Source organism: Pteropus alecto, unplaced genomic scaffold, assembly GCF_000325575.1.
Source record: "Pteropus alecto unplaced genomic scaffold, ASM32557v1 scaffold134, whole genome shotgun sequence".
In the NCBI taxonomy this organism is placed as follows: Eukaryota; Metazoa; Chordata; class Mammalia; order Chiroptera; family Pteropodidae; genus Pteropus; species Pteropus alecto.
The window spans coordinates 3,115,198-3,132,121 of record NW_006436283.1 but is presented as its reverse complement, the minus strand read 5'-3'; the positions used below and the strand labels follow the sequence as shown (position 1 = coordinate 3,132,121).

The 16,924-nt window shown below is 48.4% G+C and overlaps 1 protein-coding gene across 1 annotated transcript in view; it reads left to right on the top strand.

The window, feature by feature from the left end:
- Positions 1 to 859: 859 nt before the first annotated feature.
- TNRC6C (trinucleotide repeat containing 6C) overlaps positions 860 to 16,924 on the top strand; it is a 75,636-nt gene continuing 59,571 nt past the window's right edge. Inside the window, exon 1 of the mRNA XM_025047018.1 lies at positions 860 to 881. The gene's annotated coding sequence lies outside the window, so the exon portion shown is untranslated. The remainder of the gene's footprint in view (positions 882 to 16,924) is intronic.

Genomic DNA, 16,924 nt, shown 5'->3' with positions numbered 1-16,924 from the left:
AAAAAGAGGAACGTTTGATGGAAGAAAAGAAAAAGAAAAAGCAGGAAGAAAAGAAAAAGAAGGAAGGTGCCCAGAAAAAGGTCTGGCTGCCCCGCTGCCCGCTGCCCTTGCGCCACGGGCGTGGCGGTGGCATCACCGCAGCCTGGACGTCGCGGGCTCGCGCTGCTGCTCTAAAAAGCCAGCGTGCTAAGCGTCATTACAAAATATAGCCCCGTGCTAGTGAAATGGTGCAGGGTGACAGCCGCAGGGTGCCTGTCTCAGGGCCCCAGAAGTAGCAGAGCTGTGTTGCTAAGACGTTCGATGGCAGTTCTGGTGGGAAGTGCTCACCCTGCTCTACCTAAAGCGAACCGTCCGCAGAAGTCCTGGCCAAGAAGTGAGGAAAGGGCCATTCGGCTGATTTCATTAGAAAAGCTAGAAATAACTTTGGCATCTTTGGCAGATGCCCTTTTACAAATCCTGTTAGTAGATGTTAAAAATTAAAAGTCCTAACTCTCATAGTCACGCTTGACTTCTGTGGCATTTAATATGCCAAGTTATGCCATTTGTTTTCGTTCTCGCTTATTAGTTTAATGTGTCTTGTAATTTAAGCTGTAAACCTTTTAGACTGTATTAAAATACAGAGCTCAGATGAGCTTCCAGGTAGACTGCTTTGCCATTAGATCAATATTGGCATATAATTGATTAAGTAACATGTAGACAGTTATACATTTTTCCCAGTAATAAATTTTAATAAATTAAATTGGGCAAAAACTTTTTTAAATTTCCAATGTTAAAGTTTGCTTGTAAACGTTCCTAGTTGTGGCCATCGCACACATTATTATTCCTAAAGAGGTTCTGATTTTTTTTTTTTTTTTTTCAGGCTGCTGATCAAAAAACCAAAGGTAAGTTTATTTTCTTTGGGGGGGATACATTTTATGGCAGCACCAAACTTTCTGTGATGAAGATGACTTTTTCTTTAATCAGTGGTTAAACACAGACTGTAACCTGCCTTTGACCTACTTTTTACTCTTCACTGTGCAATTCTTCATTTATCACTGGTTTGACATCTGCATCTCATCGGCATTTGTTTGATGTCAACACCTAGAGAATATTAGCTCAGCTTTCTTGACAATGCTTTATGATTTTCTCTGGCTTTGACTTCCACCAAACAGAGATTAACCTGATAAATGAATTCAATTTAAATTAAGAACAACCAAAGGATACTGAATTTTTTTAAAGCTTCCGATTTCTCTTTGCCAACTATTTGTGACAAAAAGAGATGTGATCTTCGTGTAATCCCCCTTCGTTTATTTACTACGTAAGATTTCTTTCTTATTCTCCAAGTCCAGAATTTGCTCATCACCGTCTTAACGGGTCTTGGTAGAAATCCGTAATTCTCGCAGCAACCCTGGCACCCTTGCGATTTGCCGGAGAGTGAGCAAAATGGAAGCGGCACTGCGAGCCTCTCCTTTGATATTTGACGTGGGTGGGGACCGTGCAGCGGGGAAGGGCACGCGCTCGGGCGGAGCATACGCCAGCTCTGGGTAATTGGGGGCCTCGGGTGTGTCATATTTCCAATGAGAAAGGCTTCACACGAATAGTTCCGCCCACAGCTGTGTCAAGGCTGCGTGAGATCCTGCAGGGCAAGGGCCAGTGCCGCGCGCACGCCTAGCTGCAGGTAGCTGTTGGCACTCGTGAGTTTGGGGTTCGGTTGCAGCATCACGTGAACTCAGTTGCGCACACGGACACGGGCACTTAGAGACTCGTGAGTGTCGTCTCCGGCGGTCCCACTGGAATGCTTTACCGTCGTGTGGCGTCTCACCGTCTTCGGAGTAAAGTTCGTGTTATCTCATGTGAACTTTGTAACCGAGCAGGGCAGGTGGTGGTTCGCGGGGAAGGAGCTGAGGCTGACGGCGTGAGTTAAGTGGCCGGCCCTAGTCCAGCAGTTACTTAAGGAGGGGACCCGAGGGAGCCAGCCCTCCGACCCCGCGCAGCAGGCCTCAGAGCTCCCGCCGCACGGCCACTCAGAGGGCTTTGGTACACTGTGGATGCTGAAGGGTAGCGTCATTTTCAAAAAGGATATGTTTTTCTTCTTCACTCTCAGAAGCACTGTGAATTTACGTAACGCTTTTTACAAGGGTCCAAAGACTTGCGGTGTAGTCGTATTTGAATTTATGATCACGATTAAGAAACAGTGATTTCTTTTAATTGTCGTTTAAAAGTAAAGACTTATTGCTCTGAATCATCTATTTCCTTTTTAAAAACAGCGTCTTCCGGCCTGATTCAGTACCAGCTGTATGTCCGTAGTCATCGTGGTCGTCCGCTCTTCAGATAGTAACAAATTGCTTAAGCTGGTACATGATCATGAATTACGTTGTCCTATCACCTTATACACAGTTATTATTTCTGTTACTATCCTGATGAGCGTTTTCAGTGCTCACTTCAAACTACTGGTTTTTGCCTTCTTTTGTCTTCTCTAAAATACTGCTCCTCTGGGTGTAGTTTGTCAGCACTGTGCTAACTGTAACTAGCCTTGGAACAGGTCATAATAATGATTATTAATGTCCTAAACAAAAAATGCTTTCTGAATTATAAACAATCTAACAGTGCTGCTAGGTAATTCATTAATTCACAGTTTTCACAGACTCTCTATTATTACTCGTTCAAATGAAAACGAACTGCCTGCAAGGCGGTGGTCCTGCACTTCTGATGGGACCTGTGTGTTGAACAGCACGGTCTGGGCCTGACTGAACATGAGCTGAGAACAGTACGAGTGCTCAGACAGAACACAGATTTACTCTCCTAGCCGCCTAGCGTTTAAATGTCTTTCCCCTGCTCTAGTCTGTACAGGAAGAAGGGCAGCGGCTACCTTGGCCTTGCTCACCCTTAATCTCCCGGCTCCTAGCACTGTGCATATCAGTAGGCCTGAGATCAGCACGCTTACTTATGGCTCCTTGTCATGCCAGACCCTAATATTTGACCGTGGCACTTATTTCTAATTGTTGATGGTGTTGCCTCCCATGTACATATGAGTGAACTAAAGCTATGAAAGTTTGCCCAACGCCCCCAAGGCTGCCTAGCGAGTAAAGAGCGGGACTGCTGTGCCCAGAATCGTCCCGGAGTTAACCCTCCAGGAAGGGCAGACAACAGACACTTACTAAGCATTTACCGTGTCTCGGTACTTACTGTGCTTCAAAACAGCCCTGCGTCGGAGATGCTCAGAGAGGTGTGGTAGCTTAGACAAGGCCACAGAGCTTGTGAGTTGCAGAGCTTGGTTCAGTCCCGCCTCTGACTCCAGAGCCAGCTCATGCTTCCTGGCCAGATGTGACGACCCAATCCAGAGTCACCAGGAGCTGGAGAACCCCGCCTCTACCCCGCCTCTACCGAAAGCCGGCACTCAGAAGTCTCAGGGCCCTGAGTTGCTGGGATGTAGGAATTTGAAAGAGTCCAAGCAAGAGCTGAGTGCTCTTAACAGGAGAGGCTACGATACAGAGTCGGTCGTGTAATGTACTGAATCAGTTAACATAGTCAAAGAAGTTCGAACTGATTTTATTTTCATAGTTAGCTCAAACTAGACCAAATCAATTAGTGATTTCTTTGCAGTGTTACCGCTCAGTATTAGTGAAGCAGTATGATTTGGCATTCATTCGACTTAATTTTCTCAATAACTGAAAGTTAATCCCTTTACATTTTTATTTATTTTAAACATTTCCAGAAAACTCTTTAGAATATATTATAGGCAAATGTGATATATTTCTGCTTTCTCCTAGAGAATAACTAGCCCAGTCCATTCTTGATAGATCAGTCTTCGTTACAGTGTCAATTATGCTTTAAAAGCGTTTTATATCTACTATAACCATTGAACTTCAACGATGAATCTTTTAAAAGATGAAGGCAAAACTAAATCTCACTAGAAATGTATCATGTTTGATTGGCTTAATCTGATAGACAGCATGCTTCCCTTCCCCACCCCTCAGTCTGAAAACTAGGTTTCTAGAAAGTCTGCTCTACAAAGTTACAAATAAAATAAAATTTTATCCCTGAGTTTTTAAAAATCCCAACATGTGATCTCTTTGTTGAAGTCATTTTCTTCTCGTTTTAAGATTCAGGCCAACTGAGAAAGTCTGTTTGAAACCCTGTGCTGCCAACATCCATGGCCAGCACCCCGCCTGATGTCGGGGGTGCCATGCCTTCATCACAGTGGAAGACACTCTGGTTCAGCTCGGGCTTTGCATCCAAATCATGGGTTCACTCCTGGCCCTCCCCGACCCTCTCCTGCTCTGTACCCCTGAGAATGCAGTCCTGTGGCGGGGCGATACCCTGCACCCCTGAGGAATCCGAGCGCGTCTGCGCGCCTGGACCCTCCTCTGCCCTCGCCTTCTCGTCTTGGGTGCTGATGGTCGCAGTCATTTTTTCCCTGTTTTACCTTCTGTGATGAATAATATGAGTCATGTCGTCTCGTCAGCGTGAATGACAAGTAGTGACAGTGGTTTTGAAGCATGCCCACTTTCACAATCGGAAATAGATAAAAATAAACAGAAATGAAAACCCACGTTTCTGCGCTTCGGTTAGGTGGCACTTCTGTTGAGCTGAGGCAGGTGATTGCTATTCGCTCAGTCTTTCGGGGGTCTCAACACAATAATCAGCAGTTAGTATTTATAAATAGCATCGGACCTGTGTTTTCCTGCGTGACACGGTAATAAAATTGGCCAGATTCCTTGAATTTACATGTATTCGTGTCCATATCCACATAACCAAAGCAAATACTATTTCGAGTATGTGAGTTACTCTTAAAGGCAGGAGCTAAAAGTCTAGTCAGCATTCTCAGCACGATGTATTTTATAAAACACGACATTTTATTTGCCTGTCTACAAAATTAATAAAATCTTGGAGCTTGAAGGATCCTTAGAGATCATCTAATTCCTGCGTTGAGTGGGACATGAGATTCACAGAGGTTAAGTGACTTGTACAAGTTTTGACAGCTCAGTTGGCAGCACTGGAACTAGACCCTTTATCTCTGGGCTGCCAGTTACAGATTTGTTCAGCTGTCATATGAAGAAGACATAGGTATTGTATGTGCACCATCAGTACAACCATTTTAGGAAGTAATAAGGCCGAAAGAAATTCCAGGAGATTTCTTATATGAGAGATCTTTATGGGATGGTGTCCTATTAGGATTTTAAATATTAGATATGTCTGTCTTTAGCCACGTTGTTCCATGTTTAAAGTAATTACAGTCATGTGCTGCATAGCAATGTTTCAGGCAGTGACGGACCAAATACACATTGGTGGGCCCATAAATTAAAGTGGAGCTGAAAGATTCCTATCACCTGGTGACATCGTAGCTGTCCTCATGTCACAGAGCAGAGCAGTACTCACGTGTTTGCGGCGACACTGGTGTAAACAAACCTGGGCTGCCAGTCCTATAAAAGTACAACACATACGATTATGTACAGTACGTGATACTCGTTAGTGATTATAACCAGGTAACCGTTACGTGTTTATGTAATTACTATGCTATTTGTCATTGTTTTAGAGTGTAATCTTTCGACTTAGTAAAAGAAGTTTGCTGTAAAGCAGTAGCCATGTTATGCTGGCAGCAGCCTGTCGACCAAGTGTAAATGAAACAGGACGTGTCAATAGAATTAAACGACAAAGTTTTATTCAAGGGTCTTAAACGAATTACAATCCTGGAAACACTACCAGGCACTACCCACCGTTCCAAAGAAAAAAAGAAAAGGTTGGGAGTTTTTATGGTGAAAAGCACATTCTTGAGGAGAATCAGTCCTGCATTCTTAGCTTCTGGATTGGTCCAAGATGGTGATTTTCCAGATGGTGGTCTGGACACGTGAGCATTCTTTCCTGAGTTCTTCGGAGGGTTGTTTGTAGGGTTTCCAGGTTTCCAGTTGCACTGATACACAACTGAGCAGTCCAAGTAAGTCCCAGACCAGTTCAACGAAGGTAAAACGGCTCACCCTCGTTTCTGCCCGCTGTGATTCAGGTAGCTTCGTCGGCCTGTTCCGACCGCATCGGCCCGTCACGCTCTCCTCAAGCCTCATGCGTCGCTACGAACCGCATCTCTCGGTTGCATCGTTTTCTCTGTGCTTGATTTAATCTCGTCTTATTTTGATCCTCGTGGCCCCAACGCGTTTGCACAGGGTAGAAATCTCCTAATGACACTTCTCAGAACGTATCCCCATTGTTAAGCAATGTGTGACTGTGTCTAATTTTACTCTTAAATCCATGGCAGAAGGAAGATAGGATAAATGCATTCATATTTTTTTCCATGGGAACAAAAGAGTTTTAAGATGTGGTATTTTTCCCCTAGTAAGTAGGCGATTTAAAAGGCTAAAAACTTACTTCAGAAAAACTAAGCAGGTACATGCATATGTTTTTGATTAAATTTTGGAAGAAAAGAAGTAAACGTAGTGATAACGGGACAGCACGCTACTCCGTCACAGGCCCTTTTAACTGCCTCTTCTCCGAGACACCTCAAACAGGTCTCAGGTAAAGGGACGGTCCGTATCTCTATTTTGTATGCCTTTTCGTTAAACGGTAAACAGTAAGGTAATCCCCAAGTTTAGAGAAACTTGGCTTTCTTTATTGCTATAAACTCTGACCCTCCGCTTTCTGAGAAATAATTTTATCAGATTACCTTCTGTTTTTTACAATCGGGTTATAATTGACATACAGTAAACTGCACGTATTTAAAGAGAACAGTTTAACACGTTTCGGCACACGCACACCTGTGACCCGTCCCCGCCATCAAGACCACACCCATCACCCCTGAAATCCCGCCACCCCCTCGTTCCCCGTCAGTCTGTCGGCAGACACCCTTCCCGTTGCTACAGGGGTGGTCTTTTCTAGACTGCCGCATAAATGGGGTCGTGCGGCACGCACCCTCGGCTTTGGGACCCTCCTTGCTGCGCGTTGGTAATTCGTTCCTGCTCTCTGAGCCGTAGGCCGTTGTTCGGCTAGATCGCCGTTCGTCGTTGGGTTCATCTGTTCGTGGACATTCGAGTCGTTCCCCGTTTTGAGCTATCCTGAGTAAAGCTGCCGTGGACTCCGTGTGCCGGTGTCCTCAGGATGGTAGCTTCCATTTTCCTTTGGTAAATGTGTAGGAACAGAATGGTTGGATGTTGAAAGAGAGAGAAATATGTGCCAGAGCTGGTCACTCTTCCGGCGGCCCCCTGGGTGGGCTGCGGAAGCAGGGACAAGGAGGGATGCCTTACCCCAGTCACCCCTGACGCACCCTGGAGGCCTCTGGAATGGGGCACCCTTCAGAGGTGTCCTGCCAAAAAACGAGTCGAAACCAGAGAGGTGGGGGCAGGGAGGCAGCCCGTAGGTGGGGCCCATGTGCCACCTCGAGGACATTAGACTTGGTCTTTTAGACCGGAGGGGGCATTGGAGAGCTTTAAGCGGCAGAGTGACATCATGAGGTTTATATTCTAGAAAGAACATGCCCGGCTTAAGAAGAATTAAACCGTTGGAGAGAGGAGCGGAGGCGGCAGGTGCAGTTAGGCCACTGCAGCGTCCAGACTCCAGGTGACCAAGCTGACAGGAGAAGGTCATGGCAGCAGACAGAATAGGCCGAGCTTGGAAACTAGCTGGGCTAATCATTTGATCCAGCAATGTTTATCGAACACCTGCTCTTTGCCTGGCGTTGTGCCGTTCACGATGGGGAGAGAAAGATTTAAGAACATAGACTTGCTTCCCACTCCGTGCAGCGTAGAGACTTACAGGGAATGGACATAACCACCTGTCACAGTGCTAAGCGTGTCGTGGCTGACTGAGATGGCATCGTTTAGCGAGAGCCTAGCGCAGGAAGCGGGGCTGGGCTGGGGCGTGGGAGGGCGTCCGGAGTGCAGCGCCGTGCGGAGCCGGAGGAGGAAGGGGGTGCAGCTGCACCCGCGAGAGCAGAGAGGGCCCAGCCCTGGCTCAGGCCGCCTGGCTGGCAGGCTGGAGTGTGGCGTTTTGTCCGGGGCCTAGACTACAGCAACGAAAAGCTGGCACGGCAGGTGAATGGGCAGCAAGGGGGGGAGTGGCGTCTGGGAGGCTAGAGGTGGATGGGGACAGCCTGGGCAGGGCGTGATGGAAGCGGGAGGTTCCTCTGCCTGGCCGTTTTTCCTCCCCTTCCCCAGCCTTCAAATGAACGTCGGAGCCACTTAGCTCGGGCTCCCTCTTCTGGCAGGTTGTTGGATTCTGCACTTTTTGGGGAAAACATCCCAGGATTATTGCAATTTCATAATTAATTTATTAAAGAAAACATACGCAGTCCTACTGCAGAGGGCGATACACATGTCCCGACAGAACGCACGCGAGGCACAATTTCGCTTAAATTTTGTGTTTCACGAGATTTAGGATTTGCTGTTTTTTTGAGCGCTTGTTCAGTCCAGGATGATTCGGCGTGGAGAGGCGAGGTCAGGTTGGGGGCGAGGGAACAGAATCCCTACACCCAGGGACCTTTCTGTACCTCACGTCCGTCCAGTGCGTGGTCTCAGTTGGGAAATATTCCAGTTGACACTGCACATCAAAACCTTTAGAGAAAAGCCAATGTACGCTAATGCCGTACAGGTTACTTGGCTTTAACATGCGCTGTTACCGAATTTTTCTGTTTTAATCTTCTAAATCAGCCAGCTGGTGTTTAAAAAAACTTAGGAATATTTGCCTGTATGATTAACAGTACGCTTTTTTAGGGTAGAGAGTCCAAAGATCAAGACAAAGTAACCTAATGAAATGATGCTTAGTGGGAGTAGTCGTCATGAAAATAATTTTACTTGAACATCTATATTACCCAGTCTGATATCTTTAGAGTAGCATTTAATTTAATACCTTGTGCAGAGGTAGCTGCGTTAGAAGAGAAAGTACCTCTGAACAGCATTTCTCATTAGCAATAGGCACTGAGTTAATGCAGTTCGTGGTTAATGAGTTTGTGCTCGTTTTGAGTTGGGCTCCCAAAGTTGCCATGGTGACAGATCAGCCAGAAGCTGTCAACAGAACAAACAGAAGGCCACTGCTTGTACCCCACTGGGACTGCCGATAAACACAGCAGATGGACCCTCGTTGCTCGTAGCCGTCTTCTGCCTGCATCTCATTGTTCTAAGGGGACTTCTCGCTACCATGTTTGTTGCTGTATAGGTTGCAGAAGAAATTGTAATAATGAAAATGTTCCTTGGAATCACTGATTATTTTAGCACAGGATAGTTGTCTTTCACAGTTATATTTTCAAATAGTCAATCATATATTTGGGTGAATTTAAATTTAAAATTTTAAGAATCTCTGAATCTTCATGTATATTTTCTGAAATAGCTAGAATTAATCCATGATTTTTGAATATTTTTTCTTTTATTGTCATTGTGTGGTGTCTGTGCACAAGAGAAATTCTCTACTTAATATACAAAACTTAACTTCTGAGATGCCATAAATTACAGGAGATATCATTGATTTAATAATGTTTCATTGCTAGAATTTGAGGAAACTATTAAATTTATGCACCAATGGTAAGACGCATCCACATTTCAGAAATAAGACGTTAACGTGTGGGTTTAAATGTCCCTCTGGGTTAACGTTTACTACAAAGTTACTTTTAAAATATACCTCTCTAATCCATTGCCGGTGTTAGGCTAATGGTGGTCGCCTTTGAGATTCTAGTTCAGGGTGTATGTAGGTAAGTCCAGCACGGTAAATGCCATCGGAAGGAACCCACTGTCGAATACCTAGCTCATGCCATTTACCACGATTTCCAGGTGGATGATTTACCACTTGCTAAAAAAAAAATGTGCGCTCTTAACCAGAGTTCGGCCGAAGGATGCAGGAACCACTCTAGCTATTATAAGCAGAAATGAGCTGAAGTACAGGGAATGGGGTACTTATAAAATCATTGCCAGGTCGGGGGAGGGGACATGGCCTATGCTGGGCTTCCAGAAAGGACTCCCCAAAGTGTCCTCGGAAGAGGTGCTCCTGGGGGAGAATCAGGAGGCCCCAGTGGCACTGCCGACTTCAACCATACGGTGTCACCGCCACAGCATTGCTCCGGAAGCTGCCACCAGCGCGGTCTGTCCCCTCCACCGAGGCCGTGATCGGGAACCGGGCCCTGTGCCGAAAATTCCTCGTCTGCAGGGCTGTGCTTCCCCTTGGAACTGCGCTCGCGTGGACAGAGGGGCCAGGTCACTGCCGTCCCGGTCGCACGCACGTGCCCGTGTCATGGGGACCTGCGGGATAGCTCAGGCCGTCTTGCAGCTGTGAACCAGACCCGTCAGTCCTGCTCTGGTGTGCGCATGGGGGGAAGGGGACACTTTTGACAACTGCTGTGTAACGTTTTTTAAAATGATAGATGGCTGTTCCTTAACGTTGTATAGTGCTTAACACTTCAGACGGTGGAAATGAGAAACCCAAGTTAAAGGGGGCGGTTTAGGGCCAGAGTAGAGCCCTAGCCCTCCAGTCCCGAAAACACTGTCACTGCTCGTCTCGGCGGCAGCTTCGAGCCCCTGCCCATCTCCTTCCCTCCTTTATTCTCGTTCATATCTACAGTCCGGTTAATGTGGCTGTTTTTGTTTTCTTAATCAGCCTAAACTACTCCCCATTGCTTCCAAGACGAGGATTATTGTAACGGACAGAGATCCTTTGCTTGACCAAACGTTAGTCAGGCTACTGAACCTCCTCGGCCCATCTGCCCATCCTCGTAAAATCCGGTTGTCGCAGGAACCAGAACCCCCACCCTCAGCCTGCTCTGCATCCTCATCCTCCACCGCCCCAGGTGATGTCTGCCCCACCCCTGACCTACCTTCCGCACGGGTCCTATTAGGGGGGTCACCCTGGCGCCTCCTCTGAGTGGCCGTCCCTCCCGCGGCCCGCCGGCTCCTTGGTGGTAAGTTCCTGCTCGCCCACGCTGCGTTCCACGTTGAGCCAACCCCGCCACCAGTGTAAGATCCCTTGGCAGCGTCTGCATCCATCGCGACGGGCTTCCTGTCTTTAACAAGTGTCACTGAACTTTCCCCTCTAGCATCGTGTTAATACTTACGGCGCACACGCCGAGTGCCAGACACTGTTCTGAGCGGTGCTCCACACACATTGTCATCCACGCCTCACAGGACCCTCTCAGTAAGGTAATGTTCCCCCACTTCATCCCCCACTTACCCACATGTTACAGATGGCACAGCTGAGGGCCAGAGAGGGTAAGCGATGGACCCAGAGTCACCAGCCTGCAAGTGGCAAAGGTGGGGTTTAACCCCGAGTCCACACGGCATCTCAAGAGAAGACGTGCGTGGTCATCTCCCCAGAGCGCGCATGGCGCCCGTCTCTAGGGGGTGGAGTGAGGAGTGTACAGTCTGGGCGGGAAGACGGGGGCCCTGGTGGAACAGGCGACAGTCCTTCGGCTGGGCGTGGGGTATACGGAGCTCTGTCGATTACTTCGTCTCTGTGCTTCCTGTACATCTTCAGTACTTCCAAATAAACTCTTCAAACACTGCCTGGGCAGCATGACTTGGGGGGTTAAGATGGCAGCGCCTCAGCTCACAGCGGCCCCTGCTCCCCTGTTCTGCCAGGTCCCTGGTGAGGAACATGAGGTGGAACGTAGTGGGGGCTTCACCTCGCCAGCGAGTTCCCGTAGGACAGCAAGGACAGCACTGCCACTGCGGGCCACGGTTACCCGCCGTCTCCCTTAGCTGTGAGGTGCTGTCAGACAGGGCTGCACAGACAGGCTCCCGGTGAGTTTAAACAGCCAGCGATGGCCACAGCAGTTCCGCTCTCCGTGACTTTATAATCAGAGGAGCCTGCCCCTGGAGAACTCGCCCCCGGCTGGAGGCTCCTGCGGCCCAGACGGGACCCTCGAGGTGCACCCTTCACCAGGCTGCCCCCGACGGCCCTCCAGCTCCTGGCCAGCGATGGACTCCGGGATCCTCACCAAGCCTCTGCTGCCTCTCCAGCCTCGTGCTCAGCAGCTGTCCCCTCAGCCCCGGGCCCCAGCCACGCCAGCCTCATTTCAGCCCTGGAACTCGGAGGCCGGGCCCAGCCAGCACCTCCGCGCATGCGCACGCGCCGCACCCGTTCCCAGGCTCGGCTTGACCGGCACTTCCTCGGCGACCCTGACCTAGATTAGATTCTTCTGTTCCACTGTTAATTTTGTCGTGCATGTCATAACTTGTAAATTTGTAGATCGTTTCAAGATAACATCTAACTCTTAGTAGACTCTAAACTACAAGGACAGGAACCGTATCTCTGTTTTTCTCAGCGCACTCAGTGCCTGGCACGGAATAGACACTCGTTAAATCTTTCCTAAATAAGGAGAGGATAAATGAGGATGCTGACATATTTTGTGGGGGTGAAAACTATGGCAGGCAGATTAAAACGAGAAACCTGAGTTTGGGCCCTTACTTATCCCGGCCGGCCCTCCTCGTCTGCCCAGCACGCGCACCTGCTGGCTGCAGCTTGCTAGGTGCGCCTCGCGTTCCTGGTCCCTCCTCCTCGCCAAGATGTGAGCCTCACGGCGGGCGTCTGCCCGTTTGTTCACGGGTTCATCTCCAGGGTCGGAGAGTGGCGGGGCGGACGACGGTGACCAGAAGTCTCGGATTGAGCGAGGGGGCTGGGCGCTGTGAGGGTTTCGAAGGGTGTGGGGACAGTCGTAAGCGGTTACGATAAGGGACCTGTGGCAGCGCTGGGGCTCACTGCGGGGGTGGCTGTACGCCTCGTCGCTCGGAGCCTGCGGGTGCAGGCAGCCTGGAAAGGGGGCTGACGGCCACGATGGCACAGAGTGTGGACAGCACAGCGACGGGAGGGCCAGGAGCACCGGGCGTCCACACGCAGTGCTGAGGCTCGGCCGTGGAAGAGAGACCACGGGAGTGCCCAGGGTGGGGGACAAGTCAGGGAGGCCGGGCTGGCACGCACAGCCCCGCCACACTTGGTCTGGAGACGACGGGGTGTCGATCGAGTTCGGAGAAGCTGCTCTGTCCGAGCCCTCCCGGGCCCGGAGGGCGGTCCCGAGAGCGATAGAGGGGTGTATCAGCCACGTGGACCCTGTCGGGACAGTGCCCTCTGAAATTCCTAACTGAAAGCAGAAAGTTGTTTCTGAGAAATAAAATTGTTTGAAAAGGCTGGCTTTCTTGTATAATAATTTAGCCACCACCTTTCACCAGCAGATGTCGCCCTTATTTAAAAGAAAAAAGGGCATAAAAGCTGATTAGGCAAAGGCGCATCACCCAGGCTTCCAGCTTGCGGGAAGGTTCTTTATTAGCTACATAGTTATTAATTGGTTGCTGTTGTAATTTTTTCTAAATAACACGTGATTCACGGATGACTCATAAATAAAGTCAAACTCAAACTCCCATTGCTTTACCGTGTTCTGTGGGCACAGTGACGCGCGTGGCCAACCGGCCCGTGAGCCTGTCATTCAGATATGGCCTGAGTCGGGCATTTTGAGAAGAGAAACACTGGGTGTGCTTCGATGCCCTGCTCTCTGTCTTTGGGCAGCCGCAGATCGAGAAATTTGGATCTGAAGGGGGTGGCTAGTCAGAAACTGCCCATTCCATGCGTCACTAAAAATAGATCCAAATTTTGAGACCCTCCACTCTTCAGTTGAGATTATGTTAATTGGCTGCTAGTTTCAAAGATCTGAGCTATATTGGCTTAAACCAGAAAAGGCTGATCCCTATGTCATGTAGAAGGGACCAGGGACACAGCTGCACAGGGTCAGGCTTCTCAGTTCCCCAGGGAGGCTTCCCTTCCTGTCCCTTTCCCAAGGTCCAGGGTGCCTCCCAAGCGGCAGCCACAGCGCTAACGTCTCAGGCCGCTGCGAGTTTTACGGAAACCATGGGCAGCTGGTAACTGAGAGGACCATGTTCGCCCCGTACCCCGCTCCGTCTCTCGTTAATGTAAGGAGCACCTCGTGACTCTTCTGTGTGCGTGAGAGAAGGAGCTGGAAGGGGCGATCTCTCACCCGAAGAAGCTCGATAGGCCACAACCGATGGTCTGTTCTGAAATTTTAATTATTTAAATTTAACAAGGTCTCTGAGAAATCAGCTCAAACTTTACCTCTCTCCAGAAGCCAGATCAGTGCTAGTCAGAAGGAATATAATTGAAGCCACAAATGTGAGCCACGTAAGTAACCTTAAATATTCTAGTGGCAACAGTTTAAAAAGAAGCAGGTGAGATTACTTTTAATAATGTATTTTTAACTCGGTATGTCCAAAATGTCATTTTTTCAACTTGACAGCAATATAAAAATTGTTAATAAAATACTTTGTGTTATTTTGAACTACCTCTGAAATCCAGCATGTGCTTACCTGCCTCACATCTCCGTTCAGACATTAAGCGCCCAATAGACGCATGTGACAGTGGCTGTCACATCGGGCAGCGCAGGGTCATGTTGCCTTTTCAGGTGGCTGACTGTCCGTCAGTACCACGTGCTCTTGTGCCTTGTAATTTGCATTTCCGCAGCCGACTGCTGGTGAGAAACCACGTGCTTCGGTGCCTTCCACAGCAGTCAGCACCGTCCTGGGCTCACGCCTGGGGAAGTCTTGCTCGGCCTTTGGATGCGTGCAGTTTGAAGGGTGACAGCTTTCAAACAGCACTGTCCAGTAGCTAACTTAAGATCGAGGCTGGACTAGGGCCAGGGGCAACGTGGAGGACGATATTTGGGTGTCAGTGTCATAGAGACGATGATCGAAATCATGAAACTAAATGATCTCTCCAGAGTGTCCAGGGCAGACAAACGAGTCCAAAAACTTGAAGTCCATTTGTGGGTAGAGGGCCTGCGGAGCCGAGACGAGTCTGCGGGGCATAGGAGGGGACCGGGCAGTTCATCGTCATGTGTTGTCAGGTCTAACAGTGAATTTCGTTTTGCTCATAACACAGTGCTATGACACGTTAAAAGCACCTGGGTTTGTAAGAGAATAATCTGGTCTCTTAAACTGATACGTTTCCTTTGTTTTCTTGAGGAACAGCGTCATATCACCCTTTCGTTTAGTACTCATACAGAAAATGATCCTCACAATTGGAGGGGAGACATGGAACAAGTTAATTATAATTATTTTTGTTTAGTTTTGAAACGAAACAACACCCACGCAAGACTTTGAATGAGTCATTGACCGCAGTGGAACCAGACAGACCCAGGAAGTTGTAGGATGGCGGGACGCACAGAGTATTCTGAGGTTAGGGACCTCGAATTCCACCGGCACTCACCACCAAACGCACGGCTGCGAGTTCTCGAGAGCCTTAGCGGTCTGAGTTGGGATAAAGATGGTGGTGGACAGCGGCTTCGTCTAGGGTTGAGGGTTTGCCGGGCAAGAAAACAGAACAACTGGGCAGAGGCCTTGCAGATACTGACTGCAGACAGTGTAGGGTCACAGGGTTGGAACCCACGTCGGGGGACGAGAAACGCTGTAAAAGGCAAACACTAACAGCTCGAGTTCCAGTGTCGACTGGAAATATTTCTATGATGTTATTTGTATGTTATGGGATATACACAGAACTAGGTATGAATTCATTTTGCGTGTAGCTTTTGCTCAACTATAAAGCCAGAGGCATTTACAAACTAAGTAGAAAAAACCTTTTTCAAATAACAAGATAAATGTTATGCTTATTGGATGTTAATGTTTCAAGTTCAAGGTGAGAACGACTGTAGGCTCCGATTCTTTTGCACTTGACCTGTCTGTGCTCCCTCCCACGTGCAGCGTCACTCCCTAAATCACCTTTTGCATCCGGCATGCCTGTTAGTGTCACCCCACCAGGTTATCACGCAACGCTCCTCCTTTTTCCCGTTTTAAATCACTCTGAAACCTGTGTTTATACAACACATTCTGATAGCATTTTGGCTTTCACTTAATGGAAATGCATCATGTGCAAATTAACCCACCTATGTATACTCTTTTTCAATAAATCTAATGGGATGTAGTAGTTGTAGATACCATCACCACAAATGCTTAGTTATTCAGATGATCTTGAATGTGCCAACATGTATTTTTTAAACTGTCATCAGAATTAAAACATATCAATCCATGGGCATCTGAAGATCCCTTAATTCTGAGAAATACCGACCAAGAGCAGTAGTTCTCAAAGTATGGTCCAGGGACCAACAGCATCTGCGTCACCTGGATACTTGGCAGAATGTTTAGTGAGGATGGAAACTAGACTTTTGGTGATGAGCACACAGTGGAGTATATAGATACCAAATTATAATGTTGTACACCTGAAATTTATATGTTATTAACCAATGTTGCCTCAATTTAAAAAACTAAAAGATTAAATTTAAAAAACTAAAAAATTAAATTAAAAAAAAAAACATACAAATTCAGGCTCCCTTCTCCTCCTCCAACCTCCTGAATTCCGTTGGCGGGGCCCAGAAATCAGGGCTTTGCTCAGCCCTCGAGTTGAGTCCGATGTGTGAGCCGAGGTGTGAGAAATGCTTCTTCGACGCGCCCTGACCACCATTTGACGAGCGAGGAAACTGTGATTCGGGAGGCGTAGTCGAGACTCCAGTTAGTTTGTGGAACTGGATCTCAAACCCGGAACCCTAGACTTTAGTCCAGTTCTGTCCCCAGAGCACTACATTGTCATTTCTTTCTCAATTTGTGGTTTTGTTTCCTTTGGTTTGGCTTGGGTTTCAAGGAGGCGCTACTAAAGTCTTGGGGTCTTTTCCTTTTGTTCCTTGTAGTGCCAGAACCTACTAAGACCTGTTCAAGCCAGCCCCAACCTGCCGGTACCGGTACCAGTCCTTCCGCCAGCACTCTATCCAACAGCAGCAATGGCAGACGCGCATCCGCCAGCGGCCAGCAGCCAGCTGCATCCCGTTACCTGCCTCGTGAGGTGCCTCCACGCTTCCGCCAGCAAGAACAGAAGCAGCTATTAAAGAGAGGTCAGCCCTTGCCTGCGGGGGCTCTGAGCAGTGCGAGCCCGACCCAGGGTGCTGGGCTCGCCGGGGTGAGCCCCCCTCCCCTCCCTGGAGCCGGAGCGC